The sequence below is a fragment of the Pleurodeles waltl genome, chromosome 8, assembly GCF_031143425.1.
Source record: "Pleurodeles waltl isolate 20211129_DDA chromosome 8, aPleWal1.hap1.20221129, whole genome shotgun sequence".
NCBI classification, from domain to species: Eukaryota; Metazoa; Chordata; class Amphibia; order Caudata; family Salamandridae; genus Pleurodeles; species Pleurodeles waltl.
In genome coordinates this window covers 1,484,456,904-1,484,471,435 of record NC_090447.1, presented here as the reverse complement: position 1 = coordinate 1,484,471,435, position 14,532 = coordinate 1,484,456,904, and the positions used below count along the sequence as shown (strand labels likewise).

The following is a 14,532-nucleotide window of genomic DNA, read 5'->3' as shown; positions in this document are numbered from 1 at the left end:
TTCAGCACTGAGGACAGGACAACTCCGTGCACAGGGCGCTTTGGATTTAGCACTGAGGATAGGATAGCTCCATGCACCGGGGTTCGAGTTCAGCACTGAGCAGACATCAACTTCCTGGTTAGGGCGCTTTGGGTTCAGCACTGAGGACAGGACAGCTCCGTGCACAGGGGCTTAGGGTTCAGCACTGAGGACAGGACAGCTCCGTGCACAGGGTGGGGTTGAGTTCAGCACTGAGGACAGGAAAACTCCGTGCACAGGGTGCCTTGAGTTCAGCACTGAGGACAGAAAAACTCCGTGCACAGGGGGCCTTGAGTTCAGCACTGAGGACAGGAAAACTCCGTGCACAGGGGGCCTTAAGTTCAGCACTGAGGAAAGGAACGCTCCGTGCACCGGAGGCTTTGAGATCGGCACCGAGCAAAGTACAGCTCCGTGCACAGGGGGCTTTGAGTTCAGCACTGAGCACAGTGAAGCTCTGTGCATAGGGTGCCTTGAGTTCAGCACTGAGGACAGGAACGCTCCGTGCACAGGAGGCCTTCAGATCGGCACCGAGCACAGTGCAGCTCCGTGCACAGGGGGCTTTGAGTTCAGCATCGAACACAGGACAGCTCCGTGCACAGGAAGCTTTGAGGTCAGCACCGAGCACACCGCAGCAACAGGAGCTCTGTCCAGAAGTTCCCTGCCAGGGGGAAGGTAGCTGGGTGGGTTGAGCGCGCAGCACCCGAGAGTTCAGCGCCGGGCGGAGGGAGCTACAGGCAGAGCTCCGCGACCACCGGAGCCGTCCAGACCGGGGCCGAGGACAGAGGTAGGTGAAGTGGGGCAGCAGGGGGAGCTGTGGTTGTTTCGGTGATGGCTGCGGGGTGTGGACTGTACAAAAACTGCAAGCAGAGATCTAGTGGTATTTGGGGTGACTAGCACGTGGCATTCGCCGGACTCTGCTCAGTGGGGCCCTGTCAGAAACTGCAGGGGTCTCCGGATCAATACAGGTGGGGGTATTTACTGCCTCAGGGTATACCTTTCTCTCGTGGCCTTGGGGGCAGGGGATGGGGAGGTGAAGATATAGTTCAGAAGCTGAAGGGGTCTCCAGTTCACTGAAGTTCGGGGGGCTCCTAGTCTAGTGAAGGCAGGGGGGAGGGATCGTGCCAACACCTACAAGGGTCTCCAGTTCGCTGAAGAAGGAGACCTCGTGGTCGGGGGTAGAGGGTGGGGAAGAGAGGGTGTTCACTGAACCCCTGGACCGTGTCTGTGGGATCCGTTTTAAAATGTTCAGATGTGTGCTCTCCAGCTGTCCCCTCCACACACCGAGCCTGCCCCCCTCCCCTCTAGGCAGAGACAGGGCGCCGCCTAGTGTCCACCCAGGCCACGCCCCCTGGAGCGCCCGGGGCTGGAGGGGGCAGGTACTCACTTGTCTGTGCGCGGGTTACTCATGGTTGGATTGTTGCTGCTCTCGGCAGGTCCCTGTGAGGCAGGAGGTCTGGCGAAGCCCGGGAGAAGTCTAGAGTCACTGCCGGACCGGTGCCAGCCATGCCCGGTCACTGAGAAGTCCCCGGGTCTGGAGACTCGTGACACCTGGACTAGGTGCCGGCCTTCCCCATCCCCAGCAGGCTCCGGAGGGAGCGGACACGGCGCGTTACTGCTCTTCTCACGGCTCCGGCAGGCTCTAGCCTGGGAGGAAAGAGCGTGGGCTGGTCTCCAGCTCCGGAGGCTGCGAAGCCTGGAGAAAAAGTCACCGGTCTTCCATCCAAGGGGCTTCTGGGTCACCATAAAGGACAAGTCACTGGTCTTCAGCTCCAGAGACCTCTTAAGTCAGGGGGAACGACACGGCATTGGTCTCCAGCTCCAGCAGCCTTTGGGGACAGATAAGGGCAAGTCACTGGTCTTCAGCTCCAGGAGGCTCCGGAGTCAGATAAGGACAAGTCACTAGTCTTCAGCTCCAGAGGGCTCTGGAGTCAGGGGATAAGACAAGACACCGGCCTTCAGCTCCAGGAGGCTCCGAGGTCACAGTGAAGGACAAGACACCGGTATTTAGCTCTACACGGCTCTGGAGTTAGAAAAGGACAAGTCACAGGTCTTCAGCTCTAGGAGGCTCCGGAGTCAGATAAGGACAAGTCACTAGTCTTCAGCTCTAGAGGGCTCTGGAGTCAGGGGATAAGACAAGTCACCGGTCTTCAGCTCCAGGAGGCTACGGGGTCAGAAAAGGACAAGTCACTGCTCTTCATCCCTAGGAGGTTCAGGTATACACAGAAGGACAAATCACTGTTCTTCAGCCCTAGGAGGTTCAGGTATACACAGAAGGACAAGTCACTGGTCTTCAGCTCTAGGAATCTCTAGAGTCAGAGAGGACAAGTCCCCGGTCTTCAGCTCTATTAATGTGTAGAGTCAGAAAGGACAAGTCACTGGTCATTAGCGCCAGGAGGCTCTGGAGTCAGACAGGACAAGTCACCGTTCTTCAGCTATAGACGGCTCCGGAGTCAGGGGGTGGGCACGTCACAGGTCTTCGACCTCAGGAGGGCCAGAGAGAAGGACAAGCCCCCGCCCATCAGCTCTAGGGATCTCTAGAGTCCGGAGGACACGTCTTCAGCTCCAGGAGGCTCCAGGGTCACAGCGAAAGAACTGCCATTGGGGTCTCCAGCTCCAGGAGGCGCCAGGGTCACAGGGAAGTATAAGTCGCTGGTCTTCAGCTCTAGACGGCTCTGGTGTCAGAAAAGAACCGCGGTTCTTCAGCCCCAGGAGGATACAGAGAGGGACAAGTCACTGGTCATCAGCTCCAGGAGGCTCCAGGAGGCTCCAGGGTCAGATAAGGACAAGTCACTGGTCTTCAGCTCCAGGAGGCTCCAGGGTCACGGCGAAAGAACTGCCATTGGGGTCTCCAGCTCCAGGAGGTGCCGGGGTCACAGGGAAGGACAAGGCACCGCTCTTTAGCTCCAGGAGGCTTTGGGGTCAGAGAGGACAAGTCGCTGCTCTTCAGCTATGGACGGCTCCGGTGTCAGGGGGAGGACATGCCCCAGGTCTCCGGCTCCAGGCCACTGAGTCAGTAAGACAGGTCGCTTCAGCTCCATGATGGTCTGGAGTCAGTGGAAGGACAGGCTGTTGTTCTTGTGCTCCAGATAGGCTCCGGAAGGACAAGTCGTTGATCGGGGCTTGGGATGGGGCCCGCAGCCGGGTCTGGTCGCCCAGCGGAGCTCCGGTGATTGCTGCAGGGAGCACTTCCCTGTGGACAGGCTCTGGGAGAAGCTGCTCCCGCCCCACAAGCAGCATCGGCATGTCCAGGGCTAGGAGATGAAAGCCCACCGTGCGCACCGAAGTCCACTGTCTCTGCAGGTGGCGCCTCGCCCTTCACCACAGCTGGTGTCTTCCTGATGGACTATCTGATGCTCCCGGTGTCTCCTGGAGTCTCCTCACTGTGAAGGTGAGTCCTGCCACCTCGCAGACAACTCTAAGGTGCCTAGAGGTTTGCTTTCCAGCGCCCCTCCATCCATTTCCACGACCCTCCTTTTACACTTTCCATCGTGTTTTCTCTAGTTGTACTCCACCCTTCCACATGTTCCTCAACCGCCCCTCATCTCACTTCTGCCCACAGCGCCGGATTGTGGTAAGCAAGCTGTGTGATCTTGGGCAGAATGTACCTCTTCACGCGTGCAGCGCTGCCCGCTTGTTGTGTCAGACACCGAACATCACACCACACACAGCTGTCTGCTTCTGTTTACTGTTAACATGCCAGACATGACCCCACCAGAAGTTACCTGCCGTCCTTGAAACTCGTTTGTTTACAAAGTTGGCTGTGACCCGGAAGTTATCGCAGGTGTTAGCTACTTTTTTATGTAGAGTGTGCTCTGTCACTTTTTATTATTGCCCAGTTTAGATCGTCACATCATGCTGCCCAGTGCCCTTGTTACTACCTTTCAGGCATTCTGACGCAGGGAGGCCTGAAAAAATGGAGCAGTGAAATTTACTAGATTTCACAGCATAATTTGTTTCATCATTTTTAACGTCTTCTCAAGGCTGGCATTAAAATAACACAGCCATTAAAATTAATGGGCCTCCCTGTACTCTGCAGCAGTAGCGTCAGCCTTTGGATTCCCTTTGACGGATCCCTTGCTTATCCAGAAACATGTATACTGAACTCCCTCTCATCGAGGGTGAGGCCACCTGAAGATACTATCTTCTCAGGGTCGGATGAATTAGCCTATGATGAAGCACACCCTCTGATTTGTGGGTGAGGTTTACTCCTCATTTGTAAATATGACTTGTCCTTCTTATCTTTTATGCTATCCAGTTAGTTGTGTTTGTGCTTAATTTGTTGGAGGGTGTGCAATAACTAAATATCTCAATCTCTCGTAGGGGCACATTTAACAAGAAAGTGGTGCATCGGTCCCCATGCACCACTTCTCTTGCATTGCCCTTGCCCCTCCTAATGACACCATGGTTGCGCTGTATTTACAATACGGTGCACCATGGCGGTCATTACCACAACAGCATCAGAATTTTTGATGTTGTGTGGCGCTTTTCTGCACTAGCGTCAAAGCACAGGAGGCCCATTGACTTTAATGGGTGCTACATCTAATGCCTGCCTTGAGCAGGCATGAAAAATTATGGAAAAATGGCGCAGTGAAATCTACTAAATTTCAGTGCGCCATTTTTTTGGGCTGTCCTTCATCAGAACGCACCCCCCCTTGCATACATTATGCCTAGCGCATGCATAATGTGGTGCACGGGTTGCAAAGTGGTACAATGCATGAATTGTGCCACTTTGTAAATATGGCGCGGTGGAATGGCCACCTTGACACCACTATAGCAGCATAAATATGATGCTATAGCTGTGCTATGGCGGCTATCTTAAACGCCTGCACAGAGGAGGCGTTAAAAAAAGGCACACCATTGTTTTCAATGGGCTCCTGTGTACTCTGCAGGATTAGTGCCAAAATGTGCACTAATCCTGCCCAGTACATCAATAGCGTCAACAATTTTTACCTTATTGCCCCTACCCTGCACCGTATATTAAATACAGCGCACACATGGTGGTGGTAGTGGGATGCTAAGGGGCGCAAGAAAAGTGGCGCTGCATTGGATTCGTGCCTACATATCCCTCATCCATACCTATAATGTAAAACTCAAGCAGAGTAAACACAGATGTAAAAGAGCAGGGAAGAAGGCTTGGTTTAGGGGTGGGCCACCACCTACTGGGACCTTCAGAGATAAATGACACAAACCATATGTTAGAAATACCATCATGTATGATATACTGAAAAAACGCCGAATGTCAAAGATCAGGAGCCTTAGGCTCCACCGCCGAAATGTTGTCTTTTTTCTGGTAAAATGAAGACATGTTGTGCAGTAATACAGTTGATAACAACAATAATAATAATAAAAATAATATTAATAACAAAAGTCTCAACAATAATAACACAAATACTACTACTACTACTAATAATAATAATATTACTAACAACGACAACAATAATAATAATAACAATATTACTACTACTAATACTGCTATCACTACTACAACTAATAATAATAATAACAATACTACTAATAGTAATAACAACACTAGTACTATTACTACTCATAATAATAACGATTATGACAATACTACTACTACTAATAATATTAACAATAATGACAATACTACTACTAATAATTACACTACTACTACTAACAATAATGACAATACTACTACTACTAATAATAATAACAATAATGACACAACTACTACTACTAATAATAATAATAATAATAATAAGAAGTCTACATCATTTGTATAGTGCCTGGCTGCTTCCAAAGTGGCCTCCTGGCGCTAAGTGGAGTGAGTAACAAGAAGGCACAAGAGGAATAATGCAACCTGAGATTCATGGACGAAGGAAGCCTTCATCCTCTTTTAAAGCTAGATGCTGATGGGGCTCTTCTCAAGGCGAGGGGGGGGCCTTGCCTAGTGTAGAGGCTTGGAATGTAAAATATCTGCCCCCCAACTTTACCTACTTCGTGAACTAGCACCCAGAGAAGTTTGTCAGATCTCAGGGATGTGCACTGACAGCCAGGTTTCCGCCTCTCCCTACTTGAAGAGGCGCTTTCCGAAGAGAGCGCTATACGTTACTGCATCCTTCAGCACATCCTACTTTCCACATTCGGATAATGGCCAGGGGTTTCGCTCACTCCGTTGTGGCTTTGCCTCCTGGATATATTTAAAGGGGAGGGATAATGTGTCCGAGTGATTAACCTCGTGCACAGCAAACAGATCACAAGTGTACCTGGCAGGGTTAGATCTGACTCCACTAAAATGTTTGCTCCCATCACACTGCGGGGTCACAGATACACTGCTTTACTGGTACCTAATGCTGTTCACTAGTTTGAAACGCTGCTAACAGTTAGGTTGTCAAATGAGCATTTTGTTAATAAGTGTGTGCGATGAAGCCTTTGACATAGTTGAGTCATTTTTCAGATTCTCTACAACATAAGTAAAAGAGCCTCTAGGGCCATTTCCCAAAGTGCTTTTCGTTCCATCCTCAGAAAGCCAAAGCGAACAACTCTTAAAATAATTATCAGCAGTTGTTCAGATAAAGCTCTCTGTCCTTTGATACTCTGCCTCTGAAGATGCAGTAAATACTGCACGAAAAATGTAAATGACACTTTACTGAATATTTTCTATTGAATTCCTCCAAGGCTATCAGGGGTGCTGCAGGACTCCATCACTCCTGCTCCAGGCACCAGTGGGCGTCCACTACCCCATGTCCCCATTTCCTCGGCACGCCGCTGCTTTGAGGCCAGGTTGACACATTCATCAACCAGCTCTAAGGGTTACAACAAGTACTATCAAAATACAAATTGACAAGGTTTCCACTGTGCAAGGATGTGTGTGTGCGTTCTAGCGTGTGTATGTGGGCTTGTATGTGTGTGTGTGTGCGTTCTAGCGTGTGTGTATGTGGGCGTATGTGTGTGTGTGTGCGTTCTAGCGTGTGTGTATGTGGGTGTGTGTGTGCGTTCTAGCGTGTGTATGTGGGCGGGTGTGTGTGTGTGCGTTCTAGCGTGTGTATGTGGGCGTGTGTGTGTGTGTGTGCGTTCTATTGTGTGTATGTGGGCGGGTGTGTGTCTGTGTGTGTGTGTGCGCGTTCTAGCGTGTGTATGTGGGCAGGTGTGTGTCTGTGTGTGTGCGTTCTAGCGTGTGGGCGTGTGTGTGTGTGCGTTCTAGCGTGTGTATGTGGGCGGGTGTGTGTGTGTGCGTTCTAGCGTGTGTATGTGGGCGTGTGTGTGTGTGCGTTCTAGCGTGTGTATGTGGGTGGGTGTGTGTGTGTGCGTTCTAGCGTGTGTATGTGGGCGTGTGTGTGTGTGCGTTCTAGCGTGTGTATGTGGGCGGGTGTGTGTCTGTGTGTGTGCGTTCTAGCGTGTGTATGTGGGGGGCTGTGTGTCTGTGTGTGTGCGTTCTAGTGTGTGTGTGTGTGTGTGTGTGTGTGTGTGTGTGTGTGTGCGTTCTAGCGTGTGTATGTGGGCGTGTGTGTGTGCGTGTTCTAGCGTGTGTATGTGGGAGTGTGTGTGTGTGTGCGTTCTAGTGTGTGTATGTGGGCGTGTGTGTGTGTGTGTGCGTTCTAGCGTGTGTGTGTCTGTGTGTGTGTGTCTCAGTGCTGGTTTTAGAGAGTGCAGTGCACTGGGATGTGCTACCCAGGCATGCTCTGATGTACATATTGTGTTGCGGTTACAGGGGAAGGATACTGGATAGCCCTGGCCACATTTCTAACCTCCACTGATACTAAAATGTCACACGCAGTTAGAGTGGCGCTCGCTACATGTCCAGGTCACCCACAGCTCACCTTCCATGTGTGGTTCACACACAGCTCACGTGACCCTGCCTTTCTGTGTCACACACACCTCTTGTGACCTCGAATGTGTGGGTCACACATGGGCCAAGGACCACGCCTGTCAGGGTCATACACATCTCAAGTGATCCTGGAGGCCCATGTCACAGAGAGTGACCCTGAGTGTCCATGTTACACACATTTCTAGCGAACATGCATGTCTGTGTCATACGCTGCTCGAGTGACTGTATATCTGGGTCACACATAGCTCTAGGGACCATGCATGTGTGGATCACAGTCAGCTTAAGTAACCCTGTACTTTTATGTCTATTTAGTGGCATTTCTAAAGCACACATAGGGCTTCCTGGCGTTAAAAGACAAGAGGGAAGAAGCAGATTCCAACACACCTGCTCACTCTCTCAATCAACCAGGTCTTGAGAGGCTTCCTAAAGCTGAGTTTGTCAGGGGAACTATGATGTTTTATGGAAGGAAATTCCAAAGTTTGGCTGCCAGGTAAATCAAAGCAGGCCCCTACATCTGCTTTTATGAATTTTCCGAATCCTCGCGTGCAGTGCACCAGTGGATTTTAGGATGTGTATTTGCACACAGGCCTGTGTTGAGGAAGGCATGATATGTTATACACAATGATTTAATGGAACCCTTTTTTTAAAATTGGGAGCCAATGAAGTTTGGCAAATAACCTGGAGGCGGAGTAGTCCTTAAGAGTCCTCATCAGCACGTGTGCTGACATGATTTGGACAATCTGTAGTCTTCTTAACAAAGGATCGGGAAGTACCTAAGTAAAGTACATAACTGTAGTCCAGACATAGGGTCACTAAAGCGCGAACGATAGTTCTGTGGGAAGTAATGGGAAGAATTCCCAATAACTTTCTGAAGGTTCTCAAGATGTTAAACCAGCCTGCCGCTAGTTTCCTGACTTGGACTTCAAAAGACAGTTTGTGGCCCATCCAGATTCCTAAGTTCTTAACCGAGGATATAGGCCTCCGGTGAGGTTCAAAGCTGTCAGGCCAGCATTGCAATGTCCAACAGCTAAGGTTGTTACCTAAGAACATGACCTCTGTTTTTCCACCATTCAGTATAAGACAGCAGATTGCTATCCAGTTCAGCGCAGCCAGGAGATAAGCCTTAAATCATGGCACTTTAGAATGATGTTCCAGGGCTAGCAAGTTAATCAATGGGGTATCATCAGCGTATGACACTAATGAAAAGCAGTAGGATTGGGCTATGTCTGCAAGAGCATCAGCATATGACACTAATGAAAAGCAGTAGGACTCGACTATCTCTGCAAGAGCATCAGCATATGACACCAATGAAAAGCAGTAGGACTGGTCTATGTCTGCAAGAGGGCAGACATCAACATTAAGCAATGTGGCGCTCAGCCATGAGCCCTGGGGAACTCTACTTACAAGGGATAAGTGATCTGAATAAAAAGACATATCCCATATCTGAAACCTTTGATCAGGATGACAGCCTTTTAAAAACCTGATGTTCTACCCCAAGATTGTATATTGTCTCTACAAGAATAGTAAGGGGAACCGGGTCAAAGGCTGCCCATATCCAGAATGCATTTGAACTCCTCGGTTACCGCCTGTAACGTTGATTCGGGATGGAAGCCCTCTGAGAGGAGTGGAGGAGATGAATATTTTCTAAAAACGTGAATAATTATTTACATGTTTCTCAGCACATTTACTAGAAAGGGAATGAATGAGATTGACATATAGTTATCCAAATGTGAGGGATTCAAGGGATGGCTTCCTTAACCCCTTCGCTGCCAGGCCTTTTCCCCCTCAGACACCAGGCCTTTTTTTGGCTATTTGTGCAGTTCGCGCTTAGACCTCTCATAACTTTTTGTCCACATAAGTTACCCACGGCCAATTTGTGTCCTTTTTTTCCAACACCCTAGGGATTCTAGAGGTTCCCAGAGTTTGTGGGTTCCCCTGGAAGAGACCAACAAATTAGCTAAAATATAACAAAAATTTAGTTTTTTTAAAAACAAAAATGGGAAAAAGGACTTCAGAAGAAAGCTTGTGTTTTTTCCTTGAAAACGGCATCAGCAAACGGTTTGGGGTGCTAAAATCACCATCTTCCCAGCTTTCAGGAACAGGCAGACTTGAATCAGAAAACCACATTTTCTAACACAATTTTTACATTTTACTGGGACATACCCCATTTTTAAAAAATTTTGTGGTTTCAGCCTCCTTCCAGTTAGTGACAGAAATAGGTGTGAAACCAATGCTGGATTCCGGACCGCTAAACATTTCTGAAAAGTAGACAACATTCAAAGTTCAGCAAGGGTCATTTGTGTAGTAGATCCTTGAAGGTTTTCCTACAGAAAGTAACAACTAAAATAAAAAAAATATTCAAATTAAGGTGAAAAAACCCATTTCTGTTCACGTTTTCTTCTATAACTTTTTCTAGCTAGGGCAGATTTTTGAAAGCAATATACTGTTACGTCTGCTGGACTCTTCTAGTTGCGGAGATATATAGAGCTTGTAGGTTCATCAAGAACCCTAGGTACCCAGAGCCAATAAAGGAGCTGCACCTTGCAATGGGTTTTCATTGTATACCGGGTATGCAACAATTAATTTGGTGAAATGTAAAGAGTGAAAAATAGGTATCAAGGAAACCTCTGTATTTCCAAAGTGGGCACAAGATAAGGTGTTGAGAAGCAGTGGTTTATTTACACATCTCTGAATCCCGCAGTCCCCATACTAGCGTGTGAATTACAAGGCATTTCTCAAATAGATGTCTTTTTTACATACTGTCTTACATTTGGAAGGAAAAAATGGAGAGAAAGACGAGGGGCAATACCACTTGTTCTTCTATTCTGTGTTCCCCCAATCTCCCGATAAAAATGGTACCTCACTTGTGTGGGTAGTCCTATTGCATGAGACAGGAAACGCAACATGGACACATCACATTTTAACATTGAAATCTGACGTGTTTTTGGGAAAGTAGCTGTGGATTTTGGCCTTTAGCTCAGCCGGCACTTAGGGAAACCTACCAAACCTGTGCATTTTTTAAACCTAGACACCTAGGGGAACCCAGGATGGGGTAACTTATGGCACTCTCACCAGGTTCTGTTACCCAGAATTCTTTGCAAACCTAAAAATTTGGCAAAAAACAAAACCTTTTTCCTTACATTTCGGTGATAGAAAGTTCTGGAATCTTAGAGGAGCCACAAATTTCCTTCCACCCATCATTCAGCCAGGTCTCCCGATAAAATTGGCACTTAACTGTGTGGGTAGGCCTTATGCCCGCAACAGGAAATGCCCCAAAACACAACATTGACTCATCACATTTTCCCAAAGAAAACTGACCTGATTTTTGCAAAGTGCCTAGCTGTGGATTTTGGCCTCTAGCTCATCCGGCACCTAGGAAAACCTAGCAAACATGGACATTTATGAAAATGAGACACCTAGAGGAACCCAGGATGGGGTAACTTGTGGCACTCTCACCAGGTTCTGTTACCCAGAATCCTTAGCAAACCTCAAGATTTAGAGGAAAAAACACTTTTCCCTCATATTTCGGTGCTGCAAAGTCCTGGAATCTGAGGGGAGCCACAAACTTCCTTCTACCCAGCATTCCCCCACATCTCCTGATAAAAATGGTACCTCACTTGTGTGGGTAAGCTTACTTCCCGTGACAGGAAATGCCCCAAAACACTACGTGGATACATCAAAATTATCACATACAAGACTACCTGTTTTTGCAGGGGGCACCAGAGTTTTTGGACCTGGGCTCAGCAGCCATCTAGGGAAAGCTACCAAACTCCAAGACATTTCTGAAAACTAGACACCCAAGGGAGTCCAGGGAGGTGTAACTTCCGTGGATCCCCCGGTGTTTTCTTATCCAGAATCCTCAGCAAACCTCAAATTTAGCTAAAAAAAACCACATTTTCCCCACATTTCTGTGTGGGATCACCGCACTGGCACAAATTTCCTACCACCCAATGTTCCCCTCAGTCTCCCGATAAAGATTTATATCTCACTTGTGTAGGTTGGCCAATTGCCTGTGACAGTGATGAGCCAACATGTTGAAATTGAGGGGGAAACAAAGCGGGTCAAAAGGGCAGTTTGAAAAAAAGACGCTTTTAGGCAGACAAGTGGGGCAGAATTTTTATCGGTATAGATGCAACAATGCTGGGTGGTAGGAATTTTGTGGATTCCTGCAGATTCCGAAAGGTTCCATCACAAAAATGTGGGGAAAATGTGTGATTTCAAGCAAAGTTGGAGGTTTGCAGGGCATTGTGGGTAAGGAAATGGTGTGGGGTGCATGTGAAGCACACCACCCTGGACTCACCCAGATGTTTAGTTTTCAGCTGTGCCTAGGTCTCGTAGATTTTTCTACATGGCAACGTCTCAAAGTCCAAAAAGTGCAGTCCTCACCATTCCAAGTGGGCCAATTTTGAGAGTTAACCAAGCTCTCATGGCCCAAATTTAAAACCAAAACCCAAAATAATCAGATGTTCTCTTTCTTGCCATTGGGATAAGATCTTTTAGTGTGCAGGGGAAGAGCTGAAAGACTATTACCCCCTTTAGTTGGGGTGGGGGCATAACCATGCCCATACTGGTTGGAAGCCATTAGCCCACTATTTTTTATTTATTTCCTGGCATCTAGTAGGCTTTCTGCCCAAGAGGAGTGAATTGGGTGTAATTGCCCCATCTGATCATCGGTGGGCAGAACAACTTTGTCCTCATTTATTTGGGGTGGGGGTATGGCCATACCCCCACCCTCTTTTTTTGAAAAAAAATATTTTCTGGTGAGCTTTCTGCCCCCCCTTGGGAGCAGATGGGCCTTACAAAAATAGGCCGTTCTGCCCCCAGGGGGGGCAGAAATGGCCAACAGTAATGTGTCCCCATGGGGAGCGACCCTTGCCCAAGGGGCTGCCCGCCCAAAAAAACACACACACACCAAACCCTGGTGCCTAAGTGGTTTCTGCCCCCCTGGGGGAAGATCGGCTTAATAGAAATAGGCTGATCTGCCCCAAGGGGGGGGGGGGGGCATAAATGGCCTAAAATAAAATTGCCCCCCAGGGGAGCGACCCTTGCCTAAGGGGTCACTCTCACACTGTAAAAAAAAAAATAATAGTCCCTGGTGCCTAGTGGTTTCTGCTCCCCATGGGGGCAGATTGGCCTAATAAAAATAGGCTTATCTGCCCCCAAGGGAAGCAGAAATGGCCTAAAAACAATTTGGCCCCCAGGGAAGCAACCCTTGCCTAAGGAGTCCTCCCCATGTATAAAAAAAAAGGAAAAAAATGATCCCTGGTGTCTAGTGGCTTCTGCCAACCCTGGGGGCAGATCAGCCTAATTAAAATAGGAGGGCAGAAAAGGCCTAATAAAAAAGTGCCCAAGGGGTCGCTCCCCTCATGCCAATTAAAAAAAAAAGCCAAACACCCCTGGTGTCTAGTGGGCATTTCTGCAGCCTGATTGCTTTACGATTGGGCTACAGAAATGCTCAGAAAGACATGAAAGGAAAGGCCATTCCTGTCATGTCTCTCTGCCCTCCCCGGCCCTCCGATCGGAAGAGAAATGCTTTAATTTCTCTTCCGATCACATTGGAGGCTGAGCTTCCATCGCAATTGGGGTGACCTCTGATGACGTCAGCACTCATCAGACGTCACGGGGTGGTGGGGTATAGGGGGCAGGGGTGGAAGGGGAGGCGATTCCCCTTCCATCCCTGCCCAGGGGAGAGGGGTGGGAGGCCCACAGGGAGAGCGCTCCCCCGTGGGTCGTGTGCAGGACAAGCTGGTCTCGTCCTCGGCACACAGCAACCGTGGCTGAGGGTGAGACCAGCTTGTCCAGGGCTTAATAGAGGCTTAACTACTGCATGTTTCCAGACCTTAGGTACAGCTGCACTCAACACGATTGGTTCAAAAGCTCCTTTACAACAGTGAGGATAGTTTCTGTCACAAGGTTTTGAATATTAAGTGAAGACGGGTCTAATGGAGAACTGGGCTCGGGTGGAAACTTTCATTCCAATCGCAGAATCGGAAAAATGTGGAAGACTCCACGCTACTCTTGTTACATGGTAATCTGGCCAAATTCTGCCAATCACCATATGGTGGAATATTTTCTCCCACAAGGCTCCAGAAATGCGAACTGGTGATCAAGTTTGAGCAAGCACAAACGAAATTTGGCATCACATAGCACAATTTCTGATCACTAGGAGGACTTCCAGTGAGATTTTGTAATGTGGGCTGCGGCAAGCAGTCAAGCGCAGTCAGAGAGCTGCTTCTCGAGTAGATTTTCAACTCAAGTGGCAGCAAAATCAACTCAAATGGCCACGCACTCTTGCCACCGTATGGAACTGTCAACCTAATTTATCAGCGTGGAACACGCTCTGGGCACTTAATCAGAGTGGGAACAGAGCAGTGGCAAATTTCTACTCATTAGTGGAACTCCACGGGCTCTCGCAGAGTTTTTACTAACTCCACTGTAGAAAAGTGCCACTGTTGGCATGGTTACCCCCCCCACTTTTTGCCTAGTGTTGATGCCAACGTTGATTGAAATTGTGCTGGGACCCTGCTAACCAGGCCCCAGCACCAGTGTTCTTTCCCTAAAACTGTACCTTTGCTTCCACAACTGTCACAGCCCTGGCACACAGTTAAGCCCCTTGTAAAAGTTACCCATGGTAACAAGTGCCCTGTGGCCAGGGAAGGTCTCTAAGGGCTGCAGCGTATATCATGCAACCCTCGGGGATGCCTCACTCAGCACATGCACACTGC

The 14,532-nt window shown here is 48.7% G+C and overlaps 1 protein-coding gene across 1 annotated transcript in view; it reads left to right on the top strand.

Moving 5' to 3' along the window:
• Positions 1-1,404: 1,404 nt before the first annotated feature.
• DRD3 (dopamine receptor D3) overlaps positions 1,405-14,532 on the top strand; it is an 807,482-nt gene continuing 794,354 nt past the window's right edge. The window contains exon 1 of the mRNA XM_069202686.1: positions 1,405-3,406. The gene's annotated coding sequence lies outside the window, so the exon portion shown is untranslated. The remainder of the gene's footprint in view (positions 3,407-14,532) is intronic.